We start from the raw sequence: 12,915 nt of genomic DNA on the forward strand, positions 1-12,915 counted from the left end.
TCATTGTGTGTGAGTGTGCAGTATCGGGTTGGCGGGTTGATTGACGTCATTGTGAGTGAGAGTGCATTATCGGGTTGGCAGGTTGATTGACTGACGTCATTGTGGGTGAGTGTGCAGTATCGGGTTGGCAGGTTGATTGACGTCATTGTGGGTGAGTGTGCAGTATCAGGTTGGCAGGTTGATTGACTGACGTCATTGTGGGTGAGTGTGCAATATCGGGTTGGCAGGTTGATTGACTGACCTCATTGTGGGTGAGTGTGCAGTATCGGGTTGGCAGGTTGATTGACGTCATTGTGGGTGAGTGTGCAGTATCGGGTTGGCGGGTTGATTGACTGACGTCATTGTGTGTGAGTGTGCAGTATCGGGTTGGCAGGTTGATTGACTGACTTCATTGTGGGTGAGTGTGCAGTATCGGGTTGGCAAGTTGATTGACGTCATTGTGGGTGAGTGTGCAGTATCGGGTTGGCAGTTTGATTGACGTCATTGTGGGTGAATGTGCAGTATCGGGTTGGCAGGTTGATTGACTGACGTCATTGTGGGTGAGTGTGCATTATTGGGTTGGCAGGTTGAGTGACGTCATTGTGGGTGAGTGTGCAGTATCTGGTTGGCAGGTTGATTGACTTACGTCATTGTGGGTGAGTGTGCAGTATCGGGTTGGCAGGTTGATGGACGTCATTTTGGGTGAGTGTGCAGTATCGGGTTGGCGGGTTGATTGACTGACGTCATTGTGGGTGAGTGTGCAGTATCGGGTTGGCAGGTTGATTGACTGACGTCATTGTGGGTGAGTGTGCAGTATCGGGTTGGCAGTTTGATTGACTGACGTCATTGTGGGTGAGTGTGCAGTATCGGGTTGGCAGGTTGATTGACTGACATTGTGGGTGACTGTGCAGTATCGGGTTGGCAGGTTGATTGACTGACGTCATTGTGGGTGAGTGTGCAGTATCGGGTTGGCAGGTTGATTGACTGACGTCATTGTGGGTGAGTGTGCAGTATCTGGTTGGCAGGTTGATTGACTGCCGTCGTTGTGGGTGAGTGTGCAGTATCAGGTTGGCAGGTTGATTGACGTCATTGTGGGTGAGTGTGCAGTATCTGGTTGGCAGGTTGATTGACGTCATTGTGGGTGAGTGTGCAGTATCGGGTTGGCAGGTTGATTGACGTCATTGTGGGTGAGTGTGCAGTATTAGGTTGGCAGGTTGATTGACTGACGTCATTGTGGGTGAGTGTGCAGTATCGGGTTGGCAGGTTGATTGACTGACGTCATTGTGGGTGAGTGTGCAGTATCGGGTTGGCAGGTTGATTGACGTCATTGTGGGTGAGTGTGCAGTATCAGGTTGACAGATTGATTGACTGACGCCATTGTGGGTGAGTGTGCAGTATCGGGTTGGCAGGTTGATTGACTGACGTCATTGTGGGTGTGTGTGCAGTATCAGGTTGGCAGGTTGATTGACGTCATTGTGGGTGAGTGTGCAGTATCTGGTTGGCAGTTTGATTGACCGACGTCATTGTGGGTGAGTGTGCAGTATCGGGTTGGCAGGTTGATTGACTGACGTCATTGTGGGTGAGTGTGCAGTATCGGGTTGGCAGGTTGATTGACGTCAATGTGGGTGAGTGTGCAGTATCAGGTTGACAGATTGATTGACTGACGCCATTGTGGGTGAGTGTGCAGTATCGGGTTGGCAGGTTGATTGACTGACGTCATTGTGGGTGTGTGTGCAGTATCAGGTTGGCAGGTTGATTGACGTCATTGTGGGTGAGTGTGCAGTATCTGGTTGGCAGGTTGATTGACCGACGTCATTGTGGGTGAGTGTGCAGTATCGGGTTGGCAGGTTGATTGACGTCATTGTGGGTGAGTGTGCAGTATCGGGTTGGCAGGTTGATTGACTGACGTCATTGTGGGTGAGTGTGCAGTATCGGGTTGGCAGGTTGATTGACTGACGTCATTGTGGGTGAGTGTGCAGTATCTGGTTGGCAGGTTGATTGACTGCCGTCGTTGTGGGTGAGTGTGCAGTATCAGGTTGGCAGGTTGATTGACGTCATTGTGGGTGAGTGTGCAGTATCTGGTTGGCAGGTTGATTGACGTCATTGTGGGTGAGTGTGCAGTATCGGGTTGGCAGGTTGATTGACGTCATTGTAGGTGAGTGTGCAGTATTAGGTTGGCAGGTTGATTGACTGACGTCATTGTGGGTGAGTGTGCAGTATCGGGTTGGCAGGTTGATTGACTGACGTCATTGTGGGTGAGTGTGCAGTATCGGGTTGGCAGGTTGATTGACGTCATTGTGGGTGAGTGTGCAGTATCAGGTTGACAGATTGATTGACTGACGCCATTGTGGGTGAGTGTGCAGTATCGGGTTGGCAGGTTGATTGACTGACGTCATTGTGGGTGTGTGTGCAGTATCAGGTTGGCAGGTTGATTGACGTCATTGTGGGTGAGTGTGCAGTATCTGGTTGGCAGTTTGATTGACCGACGTCATTGTGGGTGAGTGTGCAGTATCGGGTTGGCAGGTTGATTGACTGACGTCATTGTGGGTGAGTGTGCAGTATCGGGTTGGCAGGTTGATTGACGTCAATGTGGGTGAGTGTGCAGTATCAGGTTGACAGATTGATTGACTGACGCCATTGTGGGTGAGTGTGCAGTATCGGGTTGGCAGGTTGATTGACTGACGTCATTGTGGGTGTGTGTGCAGTATCAGGTTGGCAGGTTGATTGACGTCATTGTGGGTGAGTGTGCAGTATCTGGTTGGCAGGTTGATTGACCGACGTCATTGTGGGTGAGTGTGCAGTATCGGGTTGGCAGGTTGATTGACGTCATTGTGGGTGAGTGTGCAGTATCGGGTTGGCAGGTTGATTGACTGACGTCATTGTGGGTGAGTGTGCAGTATCGGGTTGGCAGGTTGATTGACTGACGTCATTGTGGGTGAGTGTGCAGTATCGGGTTGGCAGGTTGATTGACGTCATTGTGGGTGAGTGTGCAGTATCGGGTTGACAGATTGATTGACTGACGCCATTGTGGGTGAGTGTGCAGTATCGGGTTGGCAGGTTGATTGACGTCATTGTGGGTGAGTGTGCAGTATCTGGTTGGCAGTTTGATTGACCGACGTCATTGTGGGTGAGTGTGCAGTATCGGGTTGGCAGGTTGATTGACTGACGTCATTGTGGGTGAGTGTGCAGTATCGGGTTGGCAGGTTGATTGACGTCAATGTGGGTGAGTGTGCAGTATCAGGTTGACAGATTGATTGACTGACGCCATTGTGGGTGAGTGTGCAGTATCGGGTTGGCAGGTTGATTGACTGACGTCATTGTGGGTGTGTGTGCAGTATCAGGTTGGCAGGTTGATTGACGTCATTGTGGGTGAGTGTGCAGTATCTGGTTGGCAGGTTGATTGACCGACGTCATTGTGGGTGAGTGTGCAGTATCGGGTTGGCAGGTTGATTGACGTCATTGTGGGTGAGTGTGCAGTATCGGGTTGGCAGGTTGATTGACTGACGTCATTGTGGGTGAGTGTGCAGTATCGGGTTGGCAGGTTGATTGACTGACGTCATTGTGGGTGAGTGTGCAGTATCGGGTTGGCAGGTTGATTGACGTCATTGTGGGTGAGTGTGCAGTATCGGGTTGACAGGTTGATTGACTGACGTCATTGTGGGTGAGTGTGCAGTATCGGGTTGGCAGGTTGATTGACGTCATTGTGGGTGAGTGTGCAGTATCGGGTTGGCAGGTTGATTGACTGACGTCATTGTGGGTGAGTGTGCAGTATCGGGTTGGCAGGTTGATTGACGTCATTGTGGGTGAGTGTGCAGTATCGGGTTGGCAGGTTGATTGACTGACGTCATTGTGGGTGAGTGTGCAGTATCGGGTTGGCAGGTTGATTGACGTCATTGTGGGTGAGTGTGCAGTATCGGGTTGGCAGGTTGATTGACTGACGTCATTGTGGGTGAGTGTGCAGTATCGGGTTGACAGGTTGATTGACTGATGTCATTGTGGGTGAATGTGCAGTATCGGGTTGGCAGGTTGATTGACGTCATTGTGGGAGAGTGTGCAGTATCGGGTTGGCAGGTTGATTGACTGACGTCATTGTGGGTGAGCGTGCAGTATCGGGTTGACAGGTTGATTGACTGACGTCATTGTGGGTGAATGTGCAGTATCGGGTTGGCAGGTTGATTGACGTCATTGTGGGTGAGTGTGCAGTATTGGGTTGGCAGGTTGATTGACTCACATTGTCGGTGAGTGTGCAGTATCGGGTTGTCAGGTTGATTGACTGACGTCATTGTGGGTGAGTGTGCAGTATCGGGTTGGCAGGTTGATTGACGTCATTGTGGGTGAGTGTGCAATATCGGGTTGGCAGGTTGATTGACTGACGTCATTGTGGGTGAGTGTGCAGTATCGGGTTGGCAGGTTGATTGACTGACGTAATTGTGGGTGAGTGTGCAGTATCGGGTTGGCGGGTTGATTGACTGACGTCATTGTGGGTGAGTGTGCAGTATCGGGTTGGCAGGTTGATTGACCGGCTTCATTGTGGGTGAGTGTGCAGTATCGGGTTGGTAAGTTGATTGACGTCATTGTGGGTGAGTGTGCTGTATCGGGTTGGCAGGTTGATTGACTGACGTCATTGTGGGTGAGTGTGCAGTATCGGGTTGGCAGGTTGATTGACTGACGTCATTGTGTGTGAGTGTGCAGTATCGGGTTGGCAGGTTGATTGACCATTGTGGGTGAGTGTGCAGTATCGGGTTGGCAGGTTGATTGACGTCATTGTGGGTGAGTGTGCAGTATCAGGTTGGCAGGTTGATTGACTGACGTGATTGTGGGTGAGTGTGCAATATCGGGTTGGCAGGTTGATTGACTGACGTCATTGTGGGTGAGTGTGCAGTATCGGGTTGGCAGGTTGATTGACGTCATTGTGGGTGAGTGTGCAGTATCGGGTTGGCGGGTTGATTGACTGACGTCATTGTGGGTGAGTGTGCAGTATCGGGTTGGCAGGTTGATTGACTGACGTCATTGTGGGTGAGTGTGCAGTATCGGGTTGACAGGTTGATTGACTGACGTCATTGTGGGTGAGTGTGCAGTATCGGGTTGGCAGGTTGATTGACTGACGTCATTGTGGGTGAGTGTGCAGTATCGGGTGGGCAGGTAAATTGACTGACGTCATTGTGGGTGAGTGTGCAGTATCGGGTTGGCAGGTTGATTGACTGACATTGTGGGTGAGTATACAGTATCGGGTTGGCAGGTTGATTGACTGACGTCATTGTGTGTGAGTGTGCAGTATCGGGTTGGCGGGTTGATTGACGTCATTGTGAGTGAGAGTGCATTATCGGGTTGGCAGGTTGATTGACTGACGTCATTGTGGGTGAGTGTGCAGTATCGGGTTGGAAGGTTGATTGACGTCATTGTGGGTGAGTGTGCAGTATCAGGTTGGCAGGTTGATTGACTGACGTCATTGTGGGTGAGTGTGCAATATCGGGTTGGCAGGTTGATTGACTGACCTCATTGTGGGTGAGTGTGCAGTATCGGGTTGGCAGGTTGATTGACGTCATTGTGGGTGAGTGTGCAGTATCGGGTTGGCGGGTTGATTGACTGACGTCATTGTGTGTGAGTGTGCAGTATCGGGTTGGCAGGTTGATTGACTGACTTCATTGTGGGTGAGTGTGCAGTATCGGGTTGGCAAGTTGATTGACGTCATTGTGGGTGAGTGTGCAGTATCGGGTTGGCAGGTTGATTGGCTGACATTGTGGGTGAGTGTGCAGTATCGGGTTGGCAGGTTGATTGACTGACGTCATTGTGGGTGAGTGTGCAGTATCGGGTTGGCAGGTTGACTGACTGACGTCATTGTGGGTGAATGTGCAGTATCGGGTTGGCAGGTTGATTGACGTCATTGTGGGTGAGTGTGCAGTATTGGGTTGGCAGGTTGATTGACTGACGTCATTGTGGGTGAGTGTGCAGTATCGGGTTGGCAGGTTGATTGACGTCATTGTGGGTGAGTGTGCAATATTGGGTTGGCAGGTTGATTGACTGACGTCATTGTGGGTGAGTGTGCAGTATCGGGTTGGCAGGTTGATTGACTGATGTCATTGTGGGTGAGTGTGCAGTATCGGGTTGGCGGGTTGATTGACTGACGTCATTTAGGGTGAGTGTGCAGTATCGGGTTGGCAGGTTGATTGACCGGCTTCATTGTGGGTGAGTGTGCAGTATCGGGTTGGTAAGTTGATTGACGTCATTGTGGGTGAGTGTGCAGTATCGGGTTGGCAGGTTGATTGACTGACGTCATTGTGGGTGAGTGTGCAGTATCGGGTTGGCAGGTTGATTGACTGACGTCATTGTGTGTGAGTGTGCAGTATCGGGTTGGCAGGTTGATTGACGTCATTGTGGGTGAGTGTGCAGTATCGGGTTGGCAGGTTGATTGACGTCATTGTGGGTGAGTGTGCAGTATCGGGTTGGCAGGTTGATTGACTGACGTGATTGAGGGTGAGTGTGCAATATCGGGTTGGAAGGTTGATTGACTGACGTCATTGTGGGTGAGTGTGCAGTATCGGGTTGGCAGGTTGATTGACGTCATTGTGGGTGAGTGTGCAGTATCGGGTTGGCGGGTTGATTGACTGACGTCATTGTGGGTGAGTGTGCAGTATCGGGTTGGCAGGTTGATTGACTGACGTCATTGTGGGTGAGTGTGCAGTATCGGGTTGACAGGTTGATTGACTGACGTCATTGTGGGTGAGTGTGCAGTATCGGGTCGGTAGGTTGATTGACTGACGTCATTGTGAGTGAGTGTGCAGTACCGGGTTGGCAGGTTGATTTACGTCATTGTGGGTGAGTGTGCAGTATCGTGTTGGCAGGTTGATTGACTGACGTCATTGTGGGTGAGTGTGTAATATCGGGTTGGCAGGTTGATTGACTGATGTCATTGTGGGTGAGTGTGCAGTATCGGGTTGGCAGGTTGATTGACTGACTTCATTGTGGGTGAGTGTGCAGTATCGGGTTGGCAAGTTGATTGACGTCATTGTGGGTGAGTGTGCAGTATCGGGTTGGCAGGTTGATTGACTGACATTGTGGGTGAGTGTGCAGTATCGTGTTGGCAGGTTGATTGACTGACGTCATTGTGGGTGAGTGTGCAGTATCGGGTTGGCAGGTTGATTGACTGACATTGTGGGTGAGTATACAGTATCGGGTTGGCAGGTTGATTGACTGACGTCATTGTGTGTGAGTGTGCAGTATCGGGTTGGCGGGTTGATTGACGTCATTGTGAGTGAGAGTGCATTATCGGGTTGGCAGGTTGATTGACTGACGTCATTGTGGGTGAGTGTGCAGTATCGGGTTGGCAGGTTGATTGACGTCATTGTGGGTGAGTGTGCAGTATCAGGTTGGCAGGTTGATTGACTGACGTCATTGTGGGTGAGTGTGCAATATCGGGTTGGCAGGTTGATTGACTGACCTCATTGTGGGTGAGTGTGCAGTATCGGGTTGGCAGGTTGATTGACGTCATTGTGGGTGAGTGTGCAGTATCGGGTTGGCGGGTTGATTGACTGACGTCATTGTGGGTGAGTGTGCAGTATCGGGTTGGCAGGTTGATTGACTGACGTCGTTGTGGGTGAGTGTGCAGTATCAGGTTGGCAGGTTGATTGACGTCATTGTGGGTGAGTGTGCAGTATCTGGTTGGCAGGTTGATTGACGTCATTGTGGGTGAGTGTGCAGTATCGGGTTGGCAGGTTGATTGACGTCATTGTGGGTGAGTGTGCAGTATCGGGTTGGCAGGTTGATTGACTGACGTCATTGTGGGTGAGTGTGCAGTATCGGGTTGGCAGGTTGATTGACTGACGTCATTGTGGGTGAGTGTGCAGTATCGGGTTGGCAGGTTGATTGACGTCATTGTGGGTGAGTGTGCAGTATCAGGTTGACAGATTGATTGACTGACGCCATTGTGGGTGAGTGTGCAGTATCGGGTTGGCAGGTTGATTGACTGACGTCATTGTGGGTGTGTGTGCAGTATCAGGTTGGCAGGTTGATTGACGTCATTGTGGGTGAGTGTGCAGTATCTGGTTGGCAGGTTGATTGACCGACGTCATTGTGGGTGAGTGTGCAGTATCGGGTTGGCAGGTTGATTGACTGACGTCATTGTGGGTGAGTGTGCAGTATCGGGTTGGCAGGTTGATTGACGTCATTGTGGGTGAGTGTGCAGTATCAGGTTGACAGATTGATTGACTGACGCCATTGTGGGTGAGTGTGCAGTATCGGGTTGGCAGGTTGATTGACTGACGTCATTGTGGGTGTGTGTGCAGTATCAGGTTGGCAGGTTGATTGACGTCATTGTGGGTGAGTGTGCAGTATCTGGTTGGCAGGTTGATTGACCGACGTCATTGTGGGTGAGTGTGCAGTATCGGGTTGGCAGGTTGATTGACGTCATTGTGGGTGAGTGTGCAGTATCGGGTTGGCAGGTTGATTGACTGACGTCATTGTGGGTGAGTGTGCAGTATCGGGTTGGCAGGTTGATTGACTGACGTCATTGTGGGTGAGTGTGCAGTATCGGGTTGGCAGGTTGATTGACGTCATTGTGGGTGAGTGTGCAGTATCGGGTTGACAGAATGATTGACTGACGCCATTGTGGGTGAGTGTGCAGTATCGGGTTGGCAGGTTGATTGACTGACGTCATTGTGGGTGAGTGTGCAGTATCGGGTTGGCAGGTTGATTGACGTCATTGTGGGTGAGTGTGCAGTATCGGGTTGGCAGGTTGATTGACTGACGTCATTGTGGGTGAGTGTGCAGTATCGGGTTGGCAGGTTGATTGACGTCATTGTGGGTGAGTGTGCAGTATCGGGTTGGCAGGTTGATTGACTGACGTCATTGTGGGTGAGTGTGCAGTATCGGGTTGGCAGGTTGATTGACGTCATTGTGGGTGAGTGTGCAGTATCGGGTTGGCAGGTTGATTGACTGACGTCATTGTGGGTCAGTGTGCAGTATCGGGTTGACAGGTTGATTGACTGACGTCATTGTGGGTGAATGTGCAGTATCGGGTTGGCAGGTTGATTGACGTCATTGTGGGAGAGTGTGCAGTATCGGGTTGGCAGGTTGATTGACTGACGTCATTGTGGGTGAGTGTGCAGTATCGGGTTGACAGGTTGATTGACTGACGTCATTGTGGGTGAATGTGCAGTATCGGGTTGGCAGGTTGATTGACGTCATTGTGGGTGAGTGTGCAGTATTGGGTTGGTAGGTTGATTGACTGACGTCATTGTGGGTGAGAGTGCAGTATCGGGTTGGCAGGTTGATTGACGTCATTGTGGGTGAGTGTGCAATATCGGGTTGGCAGGTTGATTGACTGACGTCATTGTGGGTGAGTGTGCAGTATCGGGTTGGCAGGTTGATTGACTGACGTCATTGTGGGTGAGTGTGCAGTATCGGGTTGGCGGGTTGATTGACTGACGTCATTGTGGGTGAGTGTGCAGTATCGGGTTGGCAGGTTGATTGACCGGCTTCATTGTGGGTGAGTGTGCAGTATCGGGTTGGTAAGTTGATTGACGTCATTGTGGGTGCGTGTGCAGTATCGGGTTGGCAGGTTGATTGACTGACGTCATTGTGGGTGAGTGTGCAGTATCGGGTTGGCAGGTTGATTGACTGACGTCATTGTGTGTGAGTGTGCAGTATCGGGTTGGCAGGTTGATTGACGTCATTGTGGGTGAGTGTGCAGTATCGGGTTGGCAGGTTGATTGACGTCATTGTGGGTGAGTGTGCAGTATCGGGTTGGCAGGTTGATTGACTGACGTGATTGTGGGTGAGTGTGCAATATCGGGTTGGCAGGTTGATTGACTGACGTCATTGTGGGTGAGTGTGCAGTATCGGGTTGGCAGGTTGATTGACGTCATTGTGGGTGAGTGTGCAGTATCGGGTTGGCGGGTTGATTGACTGACGTCATTGTGGGTGAGTGTGCAGTATCGGGTTGGCAGGTTGATTGACTGACGTCATTGTGGGTGAGTGTGCAGTATCGGGTTGACAGGTTGATTGACTGACGTCATTGTGGGTGAGTGTGCAGTATCGGGTTGGCGGGTTGATTGACTGACGTCATTGTGGGTGAGTGTGCAGTATCTGGTTGGCAGGTTGATTGACGTCATTGTGGGTGAGTGTGCAGTATCGGGTTGGCAGGTTGATTGACGTCATTGTGGGTGAGTGTGCAGTATCGGGTTGGCAGGTTGATTGACGTCATTGTGGGTGAGTGTGCAGTATCGGGTTGGCAGGTTGATTGACTGACGTCATTGTGGGTGAGTGTGCAGTATCGGGTTGGCAGGTTGATTGACGTCATTGTGGGTCAGTGTGCAGTATCAGGTTGACAGATTGATTGACTGACGCCATTGTGGGTGAGTGTGCAGTATCGGGTTGGCAGGTTGATTGACTGACGTCATTGTGGGTGTGTGTGCAGTATCAGGTTGGCAGGTTGATTGACGTCATTGTGGGTGAGTGTGCAGTATCTGGTTGGCAGGTTGATTGACCGACGTCATTGTGGGTGAGTGTGCAGTATCGGGTTGGCAGGTTGATTGACTGACGTCATTGTGGGTGAGTGTGCAGTATCGGGTTGGCAGGTTGATTGACGTCATTGTGGGTGAGTGTGCAGTATCAGGTTGACAGATTGATTGACTGACGCCATTGTGGGTGAGTGTGCAGTATCGGGTTGGCAGGTTGATTGACTGACGTCATTGTGGGTGTGTGTGCAGTATCAGGTTGGCAGGTTGATTGACGTCATTGTGGGTGAGTGTGCAGTATCTGGTTGGCAGGTTGATTGACCGACGTCATTGTGGGTGAGTGTGCAGTATCGGGTTGGCAGGTTGATTGACGTCATTGTGGGTGAGTGTGCAGTATCGGGTTGGCAGGTTGATTGACTGACGTCATTGTGGGTGAGTGTGCAGTATCGGGTTGGCAGGTTGATTGACTGACGTCATTGTGGGTGAGTGTGCAGTATCGGGTTGGCAGGTTGATTGACGTCATTGTGGGTGAGCGTGCAGTATCGGGTTGACAGATTGATTGACTGACGCCATTGTGGGTGAGTGTGCAGTATTGGGTTGGCAGGTTGATTGACTGACGTCATTGTGGGTGAGTGTGCAGTATCGGGTTGGCAGGTTGATTGACGTCATTGTGGGTGAGTGTGCAGTATCGGGTTGGCAGGTTGATTGACTGACGTCATTGTGGGTGAGTGTGCAGTATCGGGTTGGCAGGTTGATTGACGTCATTGTGGGTGAGTGTGCAGTATCGGGTTGGCAGGTTGATTGACTGACGTCATTGTGGGTGAGTGTGCAGTATCGGGTTGGCAGGTTGATTGACGTCATTGTGGGTGAGTGTGCAGTATCGGGTTGGCAGGTTGATTGACTGACGTCATTGTGGGTGAGTGTGCAGTATCGGGTTGACAGGTTGATTGACTGACGTCTTTGTGGGTGAATGTGCAGTATCGGGTTGGCAGGTTGATTGACGTCATTGTGGGAGAGTGTGCAGTATCGGGTTGGCAGGTTGATTGACTGACGTCATTGTGGGTGAGTGTGCAGTATCGGGTTGGCAGGTTGATTGACTGACGTCATTGTGGGTGAGTGTGCAGTATCGGGTTGGCAGGTTGATTGACGTCATTGTGGGTGAGTGTGCAGTATCGGGTTGACAGATTGATTGACTGACGCCATTGTGGGTGAGTGTGCAGTATCGGGTTGGCAGGTTGATTGACTGACGTCATTGTGGGTGAGTGTGCAGTATCGGGTTGGCAGGTTGATTGACGTCATTGTGGGTGAGTGTGCAGTATCGGGTTGGCAGGTTGATTGACTGACGTCATTGTGGGTGAGTGTGCAGTATCGGGTTGGCAGGTTGATTGACGTCATTGTGGGTGAGTGTGCAGTATCGGGTTGGCAGGTTGATTGACTGACGTCATTGTGGGTGAGTGTGCAGTATCGGGTTGACAGGTTGATTGACTGACGTCAGTGTGGGTGAATGTGCAGTATCGGGTTGGCAGGTTGATTGACGTCATTGTGGGAGAGTGTGCAGTATCGGGTTGGCAGGTTGATTGACTGACGTCATTGTGGGTGAGTGTGCAGTATCGGGTTGACAGGTTGATTGACTGACGTCATTGTGGGTGAATGTGCAGTATCGGGTTGGCAGGTTGATTGATGTCATTGTGGGTGAGTGTGCAGTATTGGGTTGGCAGGTTGATTGACTGACGTCATTGTGGGTGAGAGTGCAGTATCGGGTTGGCAGGTTGATTGACGTCATTGTGGGTGAGTGTGCAATATCGGGTTGGCAGGTTGATTGACTGACGTCATTGTGGGTGAGTGTGCAGTATCGGGTTGGCAGGTTGATTGACTGACGTCATTGTGGGTGAGTGTGCAGTATCGGGTTGGCGGGTTGATTGACTGACGTCATTGTGGGTGAGTGTGCAGTATCGGGTTGGCAGGTTGATTGACCGGCTTCATTGTGGGTGAGTGTGCAGTATCGGGTTGGTAAGTTGATTGACGTCATTGTGGGTGAGTGTGCAGTATCGGGTTGGCAGGTTGATTGACTGACGTCATTGTGGGTGAGTGTGCAGTATCGGGTTGGCAGGTTGATTGACTGACGTCATTGTGTGTGAGTGTGCAGTATCGGGTTGGCAGGTTGATTGACGTCATTGTGGGTGAGTGTGCAGTATCGGGTTGGCAGGTTGATTGACGTCATTGTGGGTGAGTGTGCAGTATCGGGTTGGCAAGTTGATTGACTGACGTGATTGTGGGTGAGTGTGCAATATCGGGTTGGCAGGTTGATTGACTGACGTCATTGTGGGTGAGTGTGCAGTATCGGGTTGGCAGGTTGATTGACGTCATTGTGGGTGAGTGTGCAGTATCGGGTTGGCGGGTTGATTGACTGACGTCATTGTGGGTGAGTGTGCAGTATCGGGTTGGCAGGTTGATTGACTGACGTCATTGTGGGTGAGTGTGC

The sequence above is a fragment of the Mobula birostris genome, chromosome 3 (genome assembly GCF_030028105.1).
Source record: "Mobula birostris isolate sMobBir1 chromosome 3, sMobBir1.hap1, whole genome shotgun sequence".
Taxonomy (NCBI): Eukaryota; Metazoa; Chordata; class Chondrichthyes; order Myliobatiformes; family Myliobatidae; genus Mobula; species Mobula birostris.